The 23,074-nt window shown below is 34.6% G+C and overlaps 1 pseudogene; it reads right to left on the minus strand.

Moving 5' to 3' along the window:
- Window positions 1-15,086: 15,086 nt before the first annotated feature.
- LOC145296555 (U2 spliceosomal RNA) lies at window positions 15,087-15,252 on the minus strand (annotated as a pseudogene).
- Between the last annotated feature and the right edge of the window lie 7,822 nt (window positions 15,253-23,074).

A 23,074-nucleotide genomic window follows, 5' to 3' on the forward strand; every position in this document is an offset into this window, starting at 1 on the left:
ATGTTTTGGAAATTGTGAAATGAAGATCCATAATTTGTATTAATTGGATTATTCAGACTACTGTTCTCATTTTGAGTGTTTTTTTCATAATGTTTCGACCGATGATACCTCCAACCTTCTTCAGGTGCATATTGTAAAACTCGATAACCTTTCGTATTATTTGAATTTATCGGACTATTGTTTTCATCTTGAGTGTGATTCATCACAACGTTTTGGTCGATGTAAGAACCTCCGACCTTCTTCAGGTGTATCTTGTCGAACTCGGGAATGTTTCTGTCGAACTCGGGAATTTGGATTTGTCCGCAAGGACCTGTGGCACAGTGGTTAGAGTATTTGAAAAAATCTTTTAAAAAAAGTGATATTCTCCTGAAGGTTGAAGGTTCAATCATCAGTGTGGGCGATCGAAAAAAAAAAATACAAAAAAAAAACAAAAAACAAGAGCACGCTACCCCTGTGAAGTAAATAAAGGGTTCTGCTTGAAATTCCATCCAAATTCCCGAGTTCGACAGAAACATTCCAGAGTTCAACAAGATACACCTGAAGAAGGTCAGAGATTACATCGACCGAAACGTTGTGAAAAATAACACTCAAGATGAAAACAGTAGTCTGATGAATCCAAATAATACGAATAACCAATCCTCATCTCAAAAATTCAGAAATGTTGATATCCTTTATGTTGAACTTGAAAATTTGTACAGAATTTCGGATGGATTTTTTTTTTTCATCCACAGAGATAGCTTGTTCTGGCTCCATCAGACATAATTGGGTAGATGTCTTAAGTTATTTATAATTGTTAAGTATCGCCCACATTGAGAATTGAACCTTGAAGATTGTCACTTAGAACTAAATATACTTACTGCTTTTATCCGTTGTGAACGCACCTGAAGAAGGATTGTGTAAATAACATTGAGGGTGAGAAGAGTAGTGCCAATAATCTAAATAACATTAAATGAAATGATTTCAAATAATACAACTATCAATCCTCATCCAGAAAAAATTCCAAAAATCCGAGGTGCCTTAAATAAGTTTCCAGACTTTTTTTGTATTGCCACTTTTATGGAGAGCACACACATAAAACTCTAGTCCTCTTCGAAGTAATCTCTTCCGGCTGCAATGCAATTGTTGTACCGTGCCAACAATTTCTGGAAGGTGCCATGGAAGTTTTCTTGTGTGAGCGTGTCAATGATCCTCGTCACAGTCTCTTTCATCTCTTCAATTGTCTTATTACGACAGCCTCTAAGGTTTTCCTTGAGCTTATGGAATAATCAAAAGTCACTGGGGGCAAGATCTAGATTATAGGGAGGGTGAGGAACATCTCCCTGCTGTCATAATAACATCTTTCTTTCTCATCTTCTCTAAGCACCCTTGGGACAAACTTCATGCAGATCTTCAGCATTTTTAGTTCCACACAAATAATTGTGTGTACAGTTCCCACACTGACATAAAACTGTGCACTTATTGTCTCCATAGACACACAACAGTCCGTATCTATGAAAACGTACATCAAATTCGTTGCCAAGGTTGCTTGAACAATGACGGGATCCTTCTATCGATCCAGTAGATATCTACCTGCTGATGTAATTCTCTACCTATATAAGAGCCAGGTACGTCCAAGGATGGAGTATTGCTGTCACATCTGGGCAGAAGCTACTAAGTAGACATTATCTTTCCTTGACAGAGTTCAGAATAGACTTTGTAACCTAGTGGGGGATGCCCTTTTCTCTTCCCTGCAATCTCTTTCTCACAGAAGAGACGTTGCGAGCCTGTGTTTGTTTCATCGTTATTTTCATGGCAAGTGCCCGTCTGAGATCCGATCTATATTCCCCCCTCGCCAAACATTCACGAGAAACACTTGTTTGGCTGTAAACACTATCAATAATTTTCCCCACTCTTTAATTGTGCCTAAGCCTAAACATAGATTCCATGAACTGCACACCTGTGGAACTTTCTTCCGTTTACCAGCTTTCAAGCTGAGTACAATATGGCCGTCTTCAAGTCCAATGTAAACAAGTTCTTAATGAGCCGTTCCTCTTAAGTAATCCAATTTACCAAATTTACACTTCTAACGATTATTATGATATTGTCCTTTTGACCACTGTACACGCTTTAACCCTTATCCTCGAGTGGCCTCTGAGCCTTGATAAGTGGTGATTCGTCTGTAAAAATGAAAAATTCTTTATTCGGTCAATTAACTCTGGTGTTCTGATTCCTTACGCACTCCACACCTCTCATCATCCCTCACAGACTTTCTTTGAATTTCTTATGCCACTCAAATACTGATGATCGATCCATGCAAAATGGTTCAAAAGCAGTTTGAAGCATTCCATACGTTTCGGTAGCATTTTTCCAAAATTTAAAGCAGAATTTTATTGCATATCGTTCTTCTAAATTGTCCTCGCGCCCAGATTGAATTTTTTTAAATTCACCAGGTGTGATAATCAGACTTTAGTAAGGTGTGTTCCAATTCCTGGCAAAGCTATTAATTTGAACCTGAAATCATAAAAATTCGTCAGTCATCTCATAAGGCGTATAATAATAGCATACTGAATTTTCAAGAGTCTGTGATAATTTTAAATGCCTGTACAAAAAGTCTGGAAACTCATTGAAGGCGCCTTCGTATAATAAAACTAAATATAAGACAGAGTCATTGACTTGGAGGAAGAGTGCAAAGGGATCCTCACTCACCCCAAGGCAATGCAGGGTTAGAGTTGGCAGTTACATTGAGAATAACTTGTTCCCTGTTGATTGCGGTGTAGTGCTGGTTCTGTGCAGTTCTAGGAGGTCCACCATCCCAAGCTTTGGCTTCTCTTTTTGAGAAGAGGTTTATTGCCAATCACTTGAGGCGCCTCTGCCGGGAAACGCCGACAGGGAGTGCACAGACATCTTTTGTAGGATCAGAGTATTTCTCCACTGGATTGCTGACTTTTCAGTTCCGCTCCCCGACCTTAGTGTCACGTTTTTCGCGGTGAGAGAGAAATAAATACCGAGAAGAGTCCTTCAATAATCGAAAAAAAAAAAAAAAAACACCAAATAAGATTATTCCAAATAAGAATCTCAATTCTCATCCGAAAAGAATTCTAAAAAATAAAATAATAATAATAATAATAAAAATAGTAACACAGTGCCAATGATTTGGAAGAACAGTGCTAAGGGATTCGTATTCATCACCCCCCCCCCAGGCAATGTTTGAATGCTTGCTAGTATAAATCTAACTGAATTTCAACTTGGCTGGCCAATTCAACAGTCTTTAGAGTTTGTTAATCATCGCGTCTTGTAAATACTCCATTAATTAAGATACGATGAAAATAGAAAAAAAAAGCAAAGAAAATATTTTTCAAGTCCAGACAAGTTGTTTTTGGCTATTTATCAAATTTAATTTATTTTGCTTGAAATTATTTAGTCTCCACTTTATACTGTCTACCAAACAAGTCATTTCGTTTCATTGTATATATTTCTATTTTTTGCATCTCCCTCCCAACGTTTCTAATTAAAAGTGTAAGGCTTGCCTTTGTTAAAAGAGTGCTTATTTTATGTCTCTCTTTCTTTCTATTATCCTTTACTTCCTTTTTGTGTTTACACACACACACACACACACACACACACACACACACACACACACATAAATATATATATATATATATATATATATATATATATATATATATATATATATATATATATATATATATATATATAAACTTTTAGAAATTAAAACAAAACTAAAAAGTAAACACATGAAAAATAAAATTAGAGAAATACAAATCGATAATTTTAGGTTCGGAAGGAGTCATTAAAATAACGGCTTAATAAGTTTTCTCACTTTGAAAATGTGTGTAGACTAGTCGGTGTGGGCGAGGGGGGTATGTGTGCTTTCTGTTATTATTAAAATGTCTCCTTCATCAGTGAAGACAAACTTGAGAATGAACAACAAACAGAAACTATATAAGCAAAAGTGAAATTAAATTGGTAAGTATGTATCCGTAAACACACACACACACACACACACACACACACACACACATATATATATATATATATATATATATATATATATATATATATATAATTATTTCCACAGCCCAAAGAACGCTGCAGCCCACAAGAGCCATGCCAGCCAACGAACCGGAAGTCTAAGACTTGAATTTCGGCCTCATTTGGGCTCATCAGTCAGACATATCCGTACTCGGGATTTGAAACCCAAACCTCCTGCATGCTAGGCAAGCACTCTACCAACTGAGCAAACGCCCCGCACACAAGAAATTCTATTAACCAACACAGATCAAGCCAACTGCGACTAAATCAAGCTGTCGAATAGACCTACTTCATCTCGACAAGGGACATGGTCATCCAACCAGCTGAACACCAAGCCGATGTCTCACAAATAGGGATTTTGATCTCAAAAGGACGACGCCTTTCAGCAGAGCTAACCTAACAAGCCATTTTTGTTATAGAATTTTCAGAATGTGAGAGATTATATATAATTATTTCCACAGCTCAAAGAACGCCGTAGCCCACAAGAGCCATGCCAGCCAACGAACCGGAAGTCTAAGACTTGAGTTTCGCCCCAATTTGGACTCATCAGTCAGACATATCCGCACCCAGGATTTGAAACCCGAGACTCCTGCATGCTAGGCAAGTCCTCTACCAACTGTGCAAACGCCCCACAAAATTCTATTAACCAACACAGATCAAGCAAACCGCGACAAAATCAGCAGAGCTAACCTAACAAGCCATTTTTGTTATAGAATTTTCAGAATGTGAGAGATTATATATAATTATTTCCACAGCTCAAAGAACGCCGTAGCCCACAAGAGCCATGCCAGCCAACGAACCGGAAGTCTAAGACTTGAGTTTCGCCCCAATTTGGACTCATCAGTCAGACATATCCGCACCCAGGATTTGAAACCCGAGACTCCTGCATGCTAGGCAAGTCCTCTACCAACTGTGCAAACGCCCCACAAAATTCTATTAACCAACACAGATCAAGCAAACCGCGACAAAATCAGCAGAGCTAACCTAACAAGCCATTTTTGTTATAGAATTTTCAGAATGTGAGAGATTATATATAATTATTTCCACAGCTCAAAGAACGCCGTAGCCCACAAGAGCCATGCCAGCCAACGAACCGGAAGTCTAAGACTTGAGTTTCGCCCCAATTTGGACTCATCAGTCAGACATATCCGCACCCAGGATTTGAAACCCGAGACTCCTGCATGCTAGGCAAGTCCTCTACCAACTGTGCAAACGCCCCACAAAATTCTATTAACCAACACAGATCAAGCAAACCGCGACAAAATCAGCAGAGCTAACCTAACAAGCCATTTTTGTTATAGAATTTTCAGAATGTGAGAGATTATATATAATTATTTCCACAGCTCAAAGAACGCCGTAGCCCACAAGAGCCATGCCAGCCAACGAACCGGAAGTCTAAGACTTGAGTTTCGCCCCAATTTGGACTCATCAGTCAGACATATCCGCACCCAGGATTTGAAACCCGAGACTCCTGCATGCTAGGCAAGTCCTCTACCAACTGTGCAAACGCCCCACAAAATTCTATTAACCAACACAGATCAAGCAAACCGCGACAAAATCAGCAGAGCTAACCTAACAAGCCATTTTTGTTATAGAATTTTCAGAATGTGAGAGATTATATATAATTATTTCCACAGCTCAAAGAACGCCGTAGCCCACAAGAGCCATGCCAGCCAACGAACCGGAAGTCTAAGACTTGAGTTTCGCCCCAATTTGGACTCATCAGTCAGACATATCCGCACCCAGGATTTGAAACCCGAGACTCCTGCATGCTAGGCAAGTCCTCTACCAACTGTGCAAACGCCCCACAAAATTCTATTAACCAACACAGATCAAGCAAACCGCGACAAAATCAGCAGAGCTAACCTAACAAGCCATTTTTGTTATAGAATTTTCAGAATGTGAGAGATTATATATAATTATTTCCACAGCTCAAAGAACGCCGTAGCCCACAAGAGCCATGCCAGCCAACGAACCGGAAGTCTAAGACTTGAGTTTCGCCCCAATTTGGACTCATCAGTCAGACATATCCGCACCCAGGATTTGAAACCCGAGACTCCTGCATGCTAGGCAAGTCCTCTACCAACTGTGCAAACGCCCCACAAAATTCTATTAACCAACACAGATCAAGCAAACCGCGACAAAATCAGCAGAGCTAACCTAACAAGCCATTTTTGTTATAGAATTTTCAGAATGTGAGAGATTATATATAATTATTTCCACAGCTCAAAGAACGCCGTAGCCCACAAGAGCCATGCCAGCCAACGAACCGGAAGTCTAAGACTTGAGTTTCGCCCCAATTTGGACTCATCAGTCAGACATATCCGCACCCAGGATTTGAAACCCGAGACTCCTGCATGCTAGGCAAGTCCTCTACCAACTGTGCAAACGCCCCACAAAATTCTATTAACCAACACAGATCAAGCAAACCGCGACAAAATCAGCAGAGCTAACCTAACAAGCCATTTTTGTTATAGAATTTTCAGAATGTGAGAGATTATATATAATTATTTCCACAGCTCAAAGAACGCCGTAGCCCACAAGAGCCATGCCAGCCAACGAACCGGAAGTCTAAGACTTGAGTTTCGCCCCAATTTGGACTCATCAGTCAGACATATCCGCACCCAGGATTTGAAACCCGAGACTCCTGCATGCTAGGCAAGTCCTCTACCAACTGTGCAAACGCCCCACAAAATTCTATTAACCAACACAGATCAAGCAAACCGCGACAAAATCAGCAGAGCTAACCTAACAAGCCATTTTTGTTATAGAATTTTCAGAATGTGAGAGATTATATATAATTATTTCCACAGCTCAAAGAACGCCGTAGCCCACAAGAGCCATGCCAGCCAACGAACCGGAAGTCTAAGACTTGAGTTTCGCCCCAATTTGGACTCATCAGTCAGACATATCCGCACCCAGGATTTGAAACCCGAGACTCCTGCATGCTAGGCAAGTCCTCTACCAACTGTGCAAACGCCCCACAAAATTCTATTAACCAACACAGATCAAGCAAACCGCGACAAAATCAGCAGAGCTAACCTAACAAGCCATTTTTGTTATAGAATTTTCAGAATGTGAGAGATTATATATAATTATTTCCACAGCTCAAAGAACGCCGTAGCCCACAAGAGCCATGCCAGCCAACGAACCGGAAGTCTAAGACTTGAGTTTCGCCCCAATTTGGACTCATCAGTCAGACATATCCGCACCCAGGATTTGAAACCCGAGACTCCTGCATGCTAGGCAAGTCCTCTACCAACTGTGCAAACGCCCCACAAAATTCTATTAACCAACACAGATCAAGCAAACCGCGACAAAATCAGCAGAGCTAACCTAACAAGCCATTTTTGTTATAGAATTTTCAGAATGTGAGAGATTATATATAATTATTTCCACAGCTCAAAGAACGCCGTAGCCCACAAGAGCCATGCCAGCCAACGAACCGGAAGTCTAAGACTTGAGTTTCGCCCCAATTTGGACTCATCAGTCAGACATATCCGCACCCAGGATTTGAAACCCGAGACTCCTGCATGCTAGGCAAGTCCTCTACCAACTGTGCAAACGCCCCACAAAATTCTATTAACCAACACAGATCAAGCAAACCGCGACAAAATCAGCAGAGCTAACCTAACAAGCCATTTTTGTTATAGAATTTTCAGAATGTGAGAGATTATATATAATTATTTCCACAGCTCAAAGAACGCCGTAGCCCACAAGAGCCATGCCAGCCAACGAACCGGAAGTCTAAGACTTGAGTTTCGCCCCAATTTGGACTCATCAGTCAGACATATCCGCACCCAGGATTTGAAACCCGAGACTCCTGCATGCTAGGCAAGTCCTCTACCAACTGTGCAAACGCCCCACAAAATTCTATTAACCAACACAGATCAAGCAAACCGCGACAAAATCAGCAGAGCTAACCTAACAAGCCATTTTTGTTATAGAATTTTCAGAATGTGAGAGATTATATATAATTATTTCCACAGCTCAAAGAACGCCGTAGCCCACAAGAGCCATGCCAGCCAACGAACCGGAAGTCTAAGACTTGAGTTTCGCCCCAATTTGGACTCATCAGTCAGACATATCCGCACCCAGGATTTGAAACCCGAGACTCCTGCATGCTAGGCAAGTCCTCTACCAACTGTGCAAACGCCCCACAAAATTCTATTAACCAACACAGATCAAGCAAACCGCGACAAAATCAGCAGAGCTAACCTAACAAGCCATTTTTGTTATAGAATTTTCAGAATGTGAGAGATTATATATAATTATTTCCACAGCTCAAAGAACGCCGTAGCCCACAAGAGCCATGCCAGCCAACGAACCGGAAGTCTAAGACTTGAGTTTCGCCCCAATTTGGACTCATCAGTCAGACATATCCGCACCCAGGATTTGAAACCCGAGACTCCTGCATGCTAGGCAAGTCCTCTACCAACTGTGCAAACGCCCCACAAAATTCTATTAACCAACACAGATCAAGCAAACCGCGACAAAATCAGCAGAGCTAACCTAACAAGCCATTTTTGTTATAGAATTTTCAGAATGTGAGAGATTATATATAATTATTTCCACAGCTCAAAGAACGCCGTAGCCCACAAGAGCCATGCCAGCCAACGAACCGGAAGTCTAAGACTTGAGTTTCGCCCCAATTTGGACTCATCAGTCAGACATATCCGCACCCAGGATTTGAAACCCGAGACTCCTGCATGCTAGGCAAGTCCTCTACCAACTGTGCAAACGCCCCACAAAATTCTATTAACCAACACAGATCAAGCAAACCGCGACAAAATCAGCAGAGCTAACCTAACAAGCCATTTTTGTTATAGAATTTTCAGAATGTGAGAGATTATATATAATTATTTCCACAGCTCAAAGAACGCCGTAGCCCACAAGAGCCATGCCAGCCAACGAACCGGAAGTCTAAGACTTGAGTTTCGCCCCAATTTGGACTCATCAGTCAGACATATCCGCACCCAGGATTTGAAACCCGAGACTCCTGCATGCTAGGCAAGTCCTCTACCAACTGTGCAAACGCCCCACAAAATTCTATTAACCAACACAGATCAAGCAAACCGCGACAAAATCAGCAGAGCTAACCTAACAAGCCATTTTTGTTATAGAATTTTCAGAATGTGAGAGATTATATATAATTATTTCCACAGCTCAAAGAACGCCGTAGCCCACAAGAGCCATGCCAGCCAACGAACCGGAAGTCTAAGACTTGAGTTTCGCCCCAATTTGGACTCATCAGTCAGACATATCCGCACCCAGGATTTGAAACCCGAGACTCCTGCATGCTAGGCAAGTCCTCTACCAACTGTGCAAACGCCCCACAAAATTCTATTAACCAACACAGATCAAGCAAACCGCGACAAAATCAGCAGAGCTAACCTAACAAGCCATTTTTGTTATAGAATTTTCAGAATGTGAGAGATTATATATAATTATTTCCACAGCTCAAAGAACGCCGTAGCCCACAAGAGCCATGCCAGCCAACGAACCGGAAGTCTAAGACTTGAGTTTCGCCCCAATTTGGACTCATCAGTCAGACATATCCGCACCCAGGATTTGAAACCCGAGACTCCTGCATGCTAGGCAAGTCCTCTACCAACTGTGCAAACGCCCCACAAAATTCTATTAACCAACACAGATCAAGCAAACCGCGACAAAATCAAGCTGTGGAATAGACCTACTTCATCTCGACAATATATATATACCAGAATGTGAGAGATGATATAGTTATTTTCACCGTTAAGCAATGGCACAACTCACAAGAATCATGAATACCAACAAAAGGGAAGTCCAAGACTCGAGTTGATTTCGCATTAGTTAATAGACTTTATTGTGTGTGGCATTCACCCGTTACTGTGTGGTTGTACAAGTGTCAGACTACGCGCCTTTCATGCAAGAGACTTGGGTTTCGAATCCTGAGTTCAGTTGTATCCAACTGATGAGCCCAAATGAGGCAGTAACTGATGTTTTGGACTTCCGGTTTGTTGGCTCTCATGGCTCTCGTGAGCTGCGACGGTGCTTGACAGGGTAAATCATTAAATATATATATATATTACTTGGTGGGTCACCACTTATCTAGGCTTAGAGGGCACTCAAGGATAAGGGTTACGTGTTAGATAGAGGACGAGACAAAATCAGATACAGTAGAGCTAGAATAACCCTAAATTACCTAAATGGACGACTCAATAGTAATTTATTCACATTGAAGTTGAAGCCGACCATGTTTACGCCGGCCTGGAAGCAAACAAATAGTATTGAGTTCTAATGATGAACAGCTCTAGGACAGCAACTCTGCTCATGGCATTTTTGTTTAGTTTTCAATGCAGTTAGGGAGTGACAGAAGTTGGTGGCGATTGTTTTAGCTAGGCGAGTATTTGTTCGGAACGTTTTACAGGGAGGTACCATAGATTGGAGCTCAGTCGAACACCTCCCCCAAAAGGTATCGATAGACAAAAGTAAAGTTTTCTATGTTTTATTAACTCAAAAAATTGAAGAGCTACGTAGGCGATATTAAAGCGCACGATCCTTTGCGCTCTAAAATTTATTTTTCTACATAGTCACCACCATTCTCAGTGCACTTTTGCGAGGAATTCAATGGCGTATCTCTACTTCTGACTCACAATCATGTCAGATGTTGCCTTCTTAGAGTTTTACACCATCAAAATCTGCAACAGAGAAATGAGACTTTAAGATCATGAATGCATAAGTTCAGTCATCATAACAATCCAATTTGAAATCCTCTCTGATCCATTCGGACTGAATGAAATAGAGGAGGCATTACTTTTGGAACCCCCTTCGTATATACATATGCAAAAATGAGCAAAAATTTCGTCATGTTCAGTCATCGATTCGGCATAAAGTACTCATTCTATATGAATGGCCTATAACTTTTGTGCGTTTTTAACGGGCTAAAAAGATACGTGTATGTATACATATCTAAAGATACGTGTATGAATAGATATCCGTATGTAAATACATATGTATGTGTGCATGTATATATATGTATATATGTGTTTATGACTACACATATATACGTCTGTATATGTGTTCATGTCTATACATTTGTGTACGTACATATCTAAGATATAGATGTATACATTTGTATATAAGTTCACTTGCATATATATTCATATTATATAACATATATATATATATATATTCATATTATATACCATATATATATATATATACCATATATATATATGTATATATATAGGGAGAGAGAGAGAAAGAGAGAGATTAATGGATAAATAAAGTTTACAATAATAATAATTATAATGATGATAATTGTACTTTTGCTGAAATTAACTCATGAAGTATCTAATTAAAATTACCTACCTCATTATATATTGAAGTCTAATTTAAGATATATATACGAGCATTATTTTGTTAACTCTAAAGTGTTATCTAGTTCTATTTTTCTATTAATTTGTAATCAAAAACTTCTCTTTAATTACCGTCTTAAATATGAAGATATATTCTTGTGATTTTAATTTTTGCTTATATATTTTAGCCAATTTGTCATCGCAAACACGTACTTAATAATAATAATAATAATAATAATAATAATAATAATAATAATAATAATAATAATAATAATAAGAAGAAGAAGAAGAAGAAGAAGAAGACGTCATCAAATCTATAGAAATAAAAGGGAAGATTGGAAAATAGTACCGGAGAAAGACAAGGAATATTAGAAACAAAATTATGCAGTAGAAATCTAATTAAAAGAATAAATACCAATGCAGTATCACCAATAAGATACTCTCGAGAATTAATATGTTGGGTACAAAGAAGAACTTAGACATCTTGCTCAGAAGACGAGGAAACTAATGACAATGCACGATGCATTATATCCGAAATATGATAGTGACCATATCTATGTGAAAACAAAGGAAAGAGGAACAGTGTAGATGATTGTGTAGAGTACTGTAACTGCAAGAAATCCCAGAATTTGACAGTCACCCCCCCTCCCAAAAAATAACATGGTGGCGACCAGTCTGCATTGCTACCACACAAAATAATTTTCGAGTGTATAGGAGGATGGAAATAATGAGGAGGGAAAGCACCAACTAAACCTCCACTGGAATGTTGCTTAGAATACTGAAACCTTGGAGACATTTATCACCAACCAGATTCCAACCAATGACTGCTGGCATCAAGATATCAGTGGTAAACGGTTATTATGATAATGCAAAATAATATGCAATTGTCGTAACCTCCGCCTCTTACCTGACCCAGCTCTGATCACAGTACTGAGCATCCCCCCTTATCTCTCACAATGGGCACTCATAGCTCACACACATTCTCCGATGATAATATATGAAAAAAGCAACTACCAGTACTACTAGCATTAATACTGACACAGCCCTCCTAAAGATGTGGGCTGTATAAGAATTAAAGTTAGTAGGGCTGGTAGGTTTTTATATATAGTATCAGCAGAGCATGTACATGAGCTATGAGTGCCCATTGTGAGAGATGGGGGGGGGTCCTCAGTACCGTGATCACAACTGGATAAGGTAGGAGGCAGGGGTTATGACAAGCATTTTAGAGTTTTTTTTCCCTGGGTTGGAATGTGATTTGATTAAGGGCAGGTATTTGCATTTTAATGTATATAGCTTCGAATATTTTTAACTTCTTGACATTGGTTTTGTAGTGTATTGTTTTTGTGTTGCTGACAAGAATTTCTCAAACTTTGGAGATGGGGCAGTTATGATTTTTTTGTAAATGTAATATTTCACTTGATTCTGCATTATGCGTGGTAAGGTGGCGTGACAGTGTAGTCATTATATATCCGACATAACCTATTAGTTTTATTGTTGTTATAGGAGCTGCACTCTCTCAAGGGGCATGTGAGCTTATAGATGATGTTCATTCTAGTGGTTTGAGGGTAGGGGAGGCATTGTTTGTTACTACTAGATTTGGGGTTTTAACGTTTTTATAGCATATGATAAGTCTAATCTTACTGTTGTCGGTGGGGACCATATCTATGGATAATATTTTTTATTGCCTTTCTTTCTAAATTAAAGCCCGGTTGCATTTAGTTACAGTACAAAAGGTAAATGGTATCAGAATTTTGCTATTGTGGGGTATTATTATTTGTGGTGGTATTTCTTAAGTTCTGGAGCATTGATTTTATTTGCTGGTCGACTATATAGTTTGGAAATCCGTTATTGATAAGTAGTTGCGTGATATTTTTAGTTCGAGGAGAAGTGTTTTATTACCAGAAAAGATTAGGTTGGCGCGGTTAAAAAGGTTTTTAATGATGGCTATTTTTTTAACGGCGAGGGCATTCGCGCTTAAAATTTAGAAGGCAATAATTTAGACTGGTAAGTTTTTTGAAGTTGAACGTGCTGAATGTGTTGTTGGAAGTATCTATAACAACTTGAAGGAAATGAATTTTGTTATTTGTATTTAGTTCGATGGTGAATTTTAGTATAGAGTTATCTCATGCATACACTAGCATGTCCTGTTTCCCGGCGTTGCCTGGGGTTTTTTTTTTAATGCTAACTAAAAAATATTATGTATTCTTTTTTAATGAATATATGGTTATAATTAATTTATTTGTGTCATTTAAGAGCATTATTTCCATGCTTATTCTTAGTTGCATCTCGTAAATTAATGAAATTGTATTCTTTTGTATGAAGTGATCAATAGGGATTTCCAATACTTGCCATAGAATATGTGACGTCATCATTTTGTGTGTATATTATGAAACTGTTTATAGGCGTTGTTTATTACTGGATAAAAAAAATATTACTTCAGTATAGATAATGTTTAAATTCTGAAGGGAGTGTAATACATTTTGTTTCGATTTCATTAAATGAAATATGTAGGAGGGGAACAGGTATTACATACATAAATAATTTTCCGAATCCTCTAACCCCCACACACAATGAAAATATGAAATGTTAACAAAGCAGTATTGGAAAATGCTAAAACCAATGTATTTTTGCTTTTCTTGAAGGAGATTTTTCTCATTAAAGTATAATATTCATAAGAAACATTATTATTTCGAGGAACAAAGAGTAGTATCTGTTCCGATGCTACACTTAGTCTCAGGGCAATGACGCAAAAATTCTTTCTATGCTAAATTAGGATTTTTTTTTTACTTTTAATCTAGAGTTCTTCCCGTTTTGGGCAGCTGGATGCATTCCACGTTAAGAACCGGCCTTGTGCCAAATTTTGGTCTTGTGGTGAGGCAAAGACCATGTAAAAATAATGTTAATTTTAAAATCCTATTCAAAACATGAGGAAGGTCGGTAACATAACTATTCTGTATTTTCACTCAATAATCTAATGAGCACAACTACTGGCAAAAATTAAGTTTACTCTCAAATGCCCACCCCCCGCCCCTAAATGAGATAAAGTTTTAGTATCTTACCAATTTCACCCCCTAAAAATGTTACCAAAGGCAAGATAAGTTACTCTTCTACATGAGTATTTTGTACTTTCATCTAACAATGTATTGAACATAAGTACTGGCAAAAATGAATATAACTTGAAAATCCTCCCTAAAAAGTGTAATCTTTGACTATTTATCCTCCTCCCAACAAAACAAGGCCGATAGCCATTAGTCGCATGCTCTCATGTAATGAATGAATGCGTGAATGTAGGATTGACATGAAATTCTTAAAGATAAACTAAAATGACCGAGAAATGGGCTGAAATGACTTAAATAAATAAAAAGTAAATGACTTAGAATGACTTTAATGAACTTAAGGATGAATTGAATGACCTTAAGAATGACTTGAATGCTTAAAAAATAACTGGAATCCTTCAAAAACAACTTGGATGATCTGGAGAATGACTTGAATGGCTTTGAGACTGACTGGTTGTAAAGTGGGTGATCATTTTACATTAAATTAATACAGAAAAGTGATATCCCACTTTATATCACAAAAATTATTTGATTTAGGGAATTTGAAACGTTATTTTCGTATTCAGGAACCCCGAAAACCAATAAATAGTGGTATAATAAACATAAAAAGAAATAAAAGTACATGTGTTACGGACTGACCGACTGAGTGACTTATAGAGTTGCTTGCACACGACTAAAAAAACAATTCTGTGGTATGCATTTAAAAAAAAACTATTCTCCGTCGGTCGATCCATAACACATTTAGTTATTAGGTACAAACAAGTGCGGCATCGGTTAAAAACAGATACTACACTTTGATCTTAGCCATGTGGCCAAGAAAAAGTTACATTTTGGACAAGTTTCAAAAAAGTCTAATCGATAGGTAAAAATTTATGGGGCAAAAAGTGTCATTATTTGCGATTTTGGTACATTTTTTACCCCCTATGAGCCCCTTGGAATGCTGAATATTAGTGACAATGGACAAACTATGCAGTTTTACACCTTAACACATGTATATTTGAATTCAGCACCATGGGAGAGCACTATATAGATATACATATCAAGTTTTTTATTGAGAAATATGAAAAAAGGGCATTTTTAGCACTAAAAATCCCCGGGGGATGCAAAGCATGATAGTGACAATTAGTATGAAGGGTTTCCCCTACATTGACCAAGGTCTTATATGTGGGGTTGCCCCCATATATGGCCTTTGCTTGCTGTATCTGCCGGAACAGATACAACACATTGGTCTTGGCCAAAATGCCAAGAAAAGGATATTTATTTGCTCCCTTACCAAGCAAAGTAGGCACAAGGCCGATTTTTTATGTGAGCAGTGAAGGGGAGATGGGGACCAACTCCCCCGGGGAGTAGGGGAGCTGGATAGTGAAAATTAGTATGAAGGGTTGCCCTACATTGACACAAGGTCTTATATGTGGAGTTGCCCCCATATCTTGTCTTTGCTTGCAGTATCTGCCGGAAAAGATACTACACTTTGATTTTGGCCAAAAGGCCAAGAAAAGGGTATTTATTTGCTCCCCCACCGAGCAAATTAGGCACAAGGTCGATTTTTAATTTGAGGAGTGAAGGGGAAATGGGGACCAAGTCCCCGGGGAGTAGGCGAGCTGGATAGTGACAATTGGTATGAAGGGTTGCCCCTACATTGACCAAGGTCTTATATGTGGGGCTGCCCCCACATATGGTCTTTGCTTGTAGTATCTGGCGGAACAGATACAACACTTTATATATTAAATCCTTTATTCATGTTAAAAATACATTGAAAATCAACAATGAACAAAAACTTAGGCACATGGCCAACTCAAAAGGGAGGATTGTGGGAGTCATTGGTCATCCTTGTCACTCCAGAACTAAACAAAATCAAAAGTTTCTCCCGGCTAGTATCTTCTTTCACCATAATACCGCATTCTCCCTTCCATATTGGGGGACGTCCTACTCAACTCTCAAAAAGCTTAAAAAGCTAAGAACAGCATCTGTTAACAACAGACCTTTGATCTTAACCAAAAAGGCCAAACACAAAAGTGTTACGGACAGACCGACCGACAGACCGACAGACCGACCGACCGATGGAGTGACTTATTGAGTCGCTTGCACGTGACTAATTACTTTGGAACAGCAGAAATTGAGAACTGTCTGAGGTTGTACAAAAATAACATTAACCGTTATATGCCTGCAAGTCTGGAAGTTGCTTTGTTGTTGTTGGGCTGAAGCATGGTTTTGTATAGCCCTAAGAGCTTTATCTTCCATGCTTTGAGAAGGGTTAGATTATTGCTGATTGATTGAGGAACTCTTACAGCTAAGGCATGTTTAGTAGGCCACAGTACGCTTATCCTATTGCACTGGATTCTCTTGATCACAAATTACTTTACATCCAACATCCTGGCAAGCAAGTAAAAAAATGTATGATGATCATCATGAATAATATTAAAAGTTCGACTTGTCTAATGTGCAAACACCTTTTAGGTCCTACATATGACCAAACTATATCTGATGTTTAAGCCTCAGCTTGCGGGCTTTGGGAAGTGTGGAGCTATGCCTTAATTGCCATTGCTCCCAGGTCCAATCTGACCCGGAGTGGTAGTACCTGCTAGGGTTCCCACTATGGGTTAAATAGAAACTGACCTGAAAAAAAAAATATATATATATATATTCTATTAAAAAAATTTGCTTGAAAATAACTGGATTCGGCATTAAATAACCTGAAAAGGGTTGATATGCCGTAAAACAAAAGCAACTAACCAACCAAACAGCTTTTAGAATCCATGTGCCGATTTTTCATTTTTCTAAAATTTAAATGCACCATTGCACCATACGAACTGTTTTCCATGTTTAGTTGCTTAATGAATAGTAATATGGACGCATTTTCTTGATAATATCTTTTTCCTAAAAACACGGCAGACATGTGAAAGTCTTTTAAATTAAAAATTAAAAAAAAAAAAAGATTAACATGCTCGTTCGCGGCAAAACTCTAATCAGCTTAATCGATAATGAAACAAGAATGCTTGGAAAATTCTCAAATTTTAACTTCACAACGAAAAACAATTTTCTAAAAAATATTTTCTGAAAAGTAAACTTTTAAAGAGATCTATATTTCTGAAGTGTTATTTTCTTAGCATTATTGAGTTAAAATTGATTATTTTAAACTCGATAATATTCAATATAATTTTTGTAGCGCTATATAAAGTTTTAAAATAAGGAAAATGCAATGGTACTTCGATGTTAGATACTATCAGGTCATTCAGATTGATGACTGAGTGATCGACTCTCTTTTTTTCCACGATAATATTGTTGAACAGATCGCATTAATCTGGAAAGCGTTTTTCCATTTATTGTGGTGAAGTATATTAAAGTTTTAACTCATCTGATATGTTTTTTAGTGGATTTAAAATAAAGTAAAATATATTCATATAGTATAGAAAACTTGTTAATGACAATCAAAAATGATTAAAATTATTTGAATCATTCAGACTACTGCACTAATCACAACGTTTCAACCGATGTAATATCCAATCTTCTTCATCATGTGTATTATGTCGAACTCTGGAATCTTATTATTTTGATTCTTTGGACTACTGTTCTAATCTCGAGTGTTATTTTCATGTAATGTAATCTCTGACCTTCTTCAGGTGTATCTTGTCGAACTTGGGAATCATTCTGTCAAACTCGGGAATCTGCACAGAATTTTGAATGGAAACCCATATTTAATCCACGGTGGTTACTTGTAAGAATACGTGGCGCGGTGGATAACATAGTGGTAAAATTCAGTTGTAAAGTTACACTCTTCAGGAGGTTGAAAGTCCAATCCCAAATGTTGGCGACACTAAAAAAAAAATACAATTGCTGATTACTTAGCAATTCGACTCGGTCATGACTGATGGAACAAGAACATGCTATTCATTGAGATTGTCGGACTGACTTCCTCATTTTGGTTGTTATAGTCGCAACGTTTCGGCCGTTTTGCCCTCCGGCCTTCATCAGGTGTTTTGTATCGAACTGGAGAACCGTTTGTTAGGAGTTTCGAACGCAACCCTTTTTTATTATTACGAGGGTACCGTGTTTGGACTCTAGCTAGGCTCTGGCCGAAACGTTGTGACTATAACAACCAAGATGAGGAAATCAGTCCGACAATCTCAATAAATGAAAACACCTCATCTAAAAAATACAGCCAATTACTAAGAACATGTTATTCCCGTGGATTAAATAAAGTGTTCCGTTCGCAATCCATGCAGATTCCTAACTTCCACAGAAAGACTCCCGAGTTCGATAAAAAGAATCCCGAGTTCAACAAGATACACCTGAAAAAGTTCGAAGGTTAAATTGACGGGAACATTGCGAAAATAACACTCAAAATCAGAACAGTAATCTAAAAAATCCAAATAAAACGAATAATCAACATTAATTCTAAAAAAAATGAGTAGCATAATTAGGTTTATGTTTGAGCTTTGACATTTTAATCGAAAGACAAACGCGTTTGATAATGAATTACAAGTCGATGCATGTGTAAGTCTATTTCCAAGCCTTTTTCCTTTTAAGTTTACTAAAGTAAGACGACAACAAATTTTCATTCTTATCTTTAACGCTGTTGCACACTATAAGGTTGGTACAAAATTTTTGCCGAATTAAAATTACATTTTGAAGATGAAGAACTGTGTTTTTAAAAATCTTTCTTCATAACAATAACGACCTTTGCTTTTTAAAACTTGATTTCACCTGTACACAAGAGTATAAATATCATACTTGTAAAAATTCTTTAGGTCGCGGTAAAGTATTTTTTAACGCATGTTCAATTTTCTCTCGTGATGTTAAACTAAGACCATATTAATGTAACAGCACTGACGCGCGTATGCAAATGTATACAAAATGCGAAATGACGTCACTGTAAGGAAAAAAAGACTATAAAAGCAGATAGAGAGCACGTTAGAGAAGACGATCACGTGCGAGACCTCACAGCCGTAACGAGAGTTAAACGGTTAAACGTGGTGGGAGAATGAGGAAATAACACACACACACACACACACACACACACACACACACACACACACACACACACACACACACACACACTCTACCCCACCCTAAAGGAAAAGAAAAAAACATTAGCAGAAAGAGATAGCGACTACAGCCAGGTCAACGTCTCCCTGGACAAGCCCAATAAAAGAGCAATAAAAATTGAGCATACCAATGAATAATAAACACTTACAAGCCACCACCTTTTGAAAAAACTTCAAATTAACTACGAAAATCGCCATTTTTACATCTCCAACACATTTGAAAATAATTTCTGACGAGGACGCATCACAGACCGTCTGAAATGCGCGTAAAAACGATTTCAATGACTTAAAAACATTATTACAATGATCCAAACATAATTCCAATGAAAAACCAAGACACGGAATAATAAAATAAAATAATGTTAAAAAATATACATTGTTGGTGACTACTTCCTTATTAAGATATACATCTTTCTTTCGTTGGAATTTCTTAACCCATTTTATATATATATATATATATATATATATATATATATATATATATATATATATATATATATATATATATATATATATACATTATGCATAGATCATCGTATAACAATTAGATCACTGTCTGACTGACGTAAAGAACATTTAAAAATTATAATCTTTAAATTCAATGTTTATTTCATACGGTTAATGGTAGCCGAATGGATACGGTCTTTGCTAATCGAGCCAGAGATGTCTCGTGTTGCCGAGTTCGAATCGTTCGACTGGTGTTAATCCTGACACCCTGCACTGAAGATTCCCGAAAGGATGAAACACTAGTGTTTGTAGGTATTTAATTATTATAGTAAAAAAGAATATATATATATATATATATATATATATATATATATATATATATATATATATATATATATATATATATTTGCAATCCTATATTATCCATTCAAGCGGAATAAAAAAAAAAAATAGAAGTCATTACCTTTGGAACATGCCCCGTAATACAAAATGACCCATGTATTCTTCATTTTGTCAGAAGTTTAATATTTCATATTATTGATATTCAAAGGATTGTTATTTAATTCAGTAAAGTGTGCCTGTGGATAATCTTATGGTTTAGTCATGCGAAGAATTTTAAAATAATTAATATTTGTATTATTAATGAATTAATTAACACATGGCTTATCCAAGGTAATTAAGAAGTTGCTGAATGTTGTTTCATTAAATTTCAGCTGTAATTTCATATAAATAATGAAGATACGAAAAATGAAAGCAAAGTGACAATATTAAAATAGAATGGAGGGCATATGAGCCGAATTTATTATTATTCATTATTTTATTATTATTTATCATTTTATTATTATTCATCATTTTATTATTATTCATCATTTTATTATTATTCATTATTTTATTATTATTCATTATTTTATTATTATTCATCATTTTATTATTATTCATCATTTTATTATTATTCATCATTTTATTATTATTCATTATTTTATTATTATTCATCATTTTATTATTATTCATTATTTTATTATTAATCATTATTCCTACTTATACAATATCTATATCTATAGCCATCTGTCATTTTTTAAATAATTATTTTCTTACATTTATATAAAAAATTATGTATCTATTATTCATCATTTTATTATTATTCATTATTTTATTATTATTCATCATTTTATTATTATTCATCATTTTATTATTATTCATCATTTTATTATTATTCATCATTTTATTATTATTCATTATTTTATTATTATTCATTATTCCTACTTATACAATATCTATATCTATAGCTATCTGTCATTTTTTTAAAAATTATTTTCTTACATTTATATAAAAAAATTATGTATCTATTATTCATCATTTTATTATTATTCATTATTTTATTATTATTCATTATTTTATTATTATTCATTATTTTATTGTTATTCATTATTTTATTATTATTCATCATTTTATTATTATTCATTATTTTATTATTATTCATTATTCCTACTTATACAATATCTATATCTATAGCTATCTGTCATTTTTTTAAAAATTATTTTCTTACATTTATATAAAAAAATTATGTATCTATTATTCATCATTTTATTATTATTCATTATTTTATTATTATTCATTATTTTATTTTTATTCATTATTTTATTATTATTCATTATTTTATTATTATTCATTATTTTATTATTATTCATTATTTTATTATTATTCATTATTTTATTATTATTCATTATTTTATTATTATTCATTATTTTATTATTATTCATTATTTTATTATTATTCATTATTTTATTATTATTCATCATTTTATTATTATTCATTATTTTATTATTATTAATTATTTAATTATTATTCATTATTTAATTATTATTAATCATTTTATTATTATTCATTATTTTATTATTATTCATTATTTTATTATTATTCATTATTTTATTATTATTATTCATTTTTTATTATTATTCATTATTTTATTATTATTCATTATTTTATTATTATTCATTATTTTATTATTATTCATCATTTTATTATTATTCATTATTTTATTATTATTCATTATTGTATTATTGTTCATTATTTTATTATTATTCATCATTTTATTACTATTCATTATTTTATTATTATTAATTATTTTATTATTATTCATTATTTTATTATTATTCATTATTTTATTATTATTCATTATTTTATTATTATTAATCATTTTATTATTATTCATCATTTTATTATTATTCCTCATTTTATTATTATTCATTATTTTATTATTATTCATCATTTTATTATTATTCATTATTTTATTATTATTCATCATTTTATTATTATTCATTATTTTATTATTATTCATTATTTTATTATTATTCATTATTTTATTATTATTCATTATTTTATTATTTTTCATTATTTTATTATTATTCATTATTTTATTATTATTCATCATTTTATTATTATTCATTATTTTATTATTATTCATTATTTTATTATTATTCATTATTTTATTATTATTCATTATTTTATTATTATTCATTATTTTATTATGATTCATTATTTTATTATTATTCATTATTTTATTATTATTCATTATTTTATTATTATTCATTATTTTATTATTATTCATCATTTTATTATTATTCATTATTTTATTATTATTCATCATTTTATTATTATTCATTATTTTATTATTATTCATTATTTTATTATTATTCATTATTTTATTATTATTCATTATTTTATTATTATTCATCATTTTATTATTATTCATTATTGTATTATTATTCATTATTTAATTATTATTAATCATTTTATTATTATTCATTATTTTATTATTATTCATTATTTTATTATTATTCATTATTTTATTATTATTATTCATTTTTTATTATTATTCATTATTTTATTATTATTCATTATTTTATTATTATTCATTATTTTATTATTATTCATCATTTTATTATTATTCATTATTTTATTATTATTCATTATTGTATTATTGTTCATTATTTAATTATTATTCATCATTTTATTATTATTCATTATTTTATTATTATTCATTATTTTATTATTATTCATTATTTTATTATTATTCATTATTCTATTATTATTCATTATTTTATTATTATTCATAATTTTATTATTATTCATTATTTTATTATTATTCATTATT

Source organism: Euprymna scolopes, chromosome 16 (assembly GCF_053919585.1).
Source record: "Euprymna scolopes isolate OS-2025 chromosome 16, ASM5391958v1, whole genome shotgun sequence".
Taxonomy (NCBI): Eukaryota; Metazoa; Mollusca; class Cephalopoda; order Sepiida; family Sepiolidae; genus Euprymna; species Euprymna scolopes.